We start from the raw sequence: 1,524 nt of genomic DNA, 5'->3' as shown, positions 1-1,524 counted from the left end.
GTATTGTATTACATAGAGTGCAGATTTCTTGGATCTCTTATAACAGAGTGTTTCCAATTTCTCCCCCTCATCCCTAGTGACATTGCTCTCATTCATTTCACTTATCTATATGCTATAATCACCCACTACTTTGTTACTAATATTGCTTTAAAAAGAAATAATTTTTAGATTAATAATGAGAAAAATTAAATACTTTATTTTACCGCCATTTATTCCTTCTCTGATTCTCTTCTATGTTCAGCCATGTTTCTGACCCATATCATTTTTCTTCTCTATGATGAAATTATTTTAACATTCTTACAGAGTAGGTCTGCTGGCAATGAATTGCCCTAATTTTTGTCTGTCTGAGAAAATCTTTATTCCTCATTCACATTTGAAAGAGAATTGTGTTGGATATAGAATTCTGGATTTGTACTATTTTTTTCTTTTAACACTTTAAGGATTTCACTTTACTCTCTTCTTGCTTGCATGGTTTCTGATGAAAAGTTTGCTGTAATTTTTATCTTTCTTCCTCTGTCAGAATGATGTTCTCCCATCCCCATGTTCTTCAAAATTTCTTTGTCTTCATCTTCTGCAGTTTGAATATGATATCCTAGGTGTAGTTTGTTAGTTTTGCTATTTCTCTTGCTTGGCATTCTCTGAGCTGACTGTATCTGTGGTTTGGTGTGTGTCACTAATGATAGAAACTCCTTAGACATTATCGCTTCAAATATTTTTTCTGCCTCAATCTTTCTTTTTATTGGTATGCCTTATAATTTTTTGTTGAAAGCCAGACATGTATCAGTGTTAGGTACTAAGGAAAATATGCGTTTAGTGTGATGATTGATATTAACACAGCTAGGAGTTGGCCTGAGTTTAATGTTTGTTGTAGCTATAGGTACCAGAAGCTTCAAATTCCTCTAGTGTCTTTGATTTTGTCTCCTCTTTTTGCTTTAGGGTTTCTCTTTGTATTGGTCCTCAGAGAGCATCTGTGTTTTGCAGATCTTTCAGCTGTAATTTGCTGTTATACTTGAGGCTTATTGCTTTGGTGGTAGGATGTGAAAGAGAGAAATCATTCTATAATTTTAAAAAATTAAATCTCAGTATTTTAGTGGTCCTGCTTTTAGAAAGAATGATCATAAATGTTCCTGTCCCTCATCCAAGAGTTTGTCTCTCCACCCACTCACCTCAGCCCTCTGCTTCCTTACCAGGCTGCATCATTACCAATCTATTTCTTTGGAGCCCTAGCCCATGTTGACTAGTTATTGCCTTTTATTAGATGAGACAGGAAAAATAAAAGAGGCTTGAGTGGGGTGGAAAGTAATCGTCCTAGGCGGGATAAGATTTCTGTGTTACCCTGGAAACTAGGCCTATATTATGGGGACAGATCTGGGAAGATTACACAATGGTTATTCTTCCCCCTCCACCTGCAAGAGCGACCAGAGTATTCTCTCAAATCCTCATTGTGAGAACCTGGTGGTCCCTGGAGGAAAAGCCTGCAAAAATCTGGGGTCCCCTCTGTGATTGCAACCCCCAGGAGTTTTT

The sequence above is a fragment of the Propithecus coquereli genome, unplaced genomic scaffold, assembly GCF_000956105.1.
Source record: "Propithecus coquereli isolate 6110/MARCELLA unplaced genomic scaffold, Pcoq_1.0 Scaffold342, whole genome shotgun sequence".
Lineage (NCBI taxonomy): Eukaryota > Metazoa > Chordata > Mammalia > Primates > Indriidae > Propithecus > Propithecus coquereli.
The sequence above is the reverse complement of the archived record's forward strand: the minus strand, read 5'-3'. Positions refer to the sequence as shown.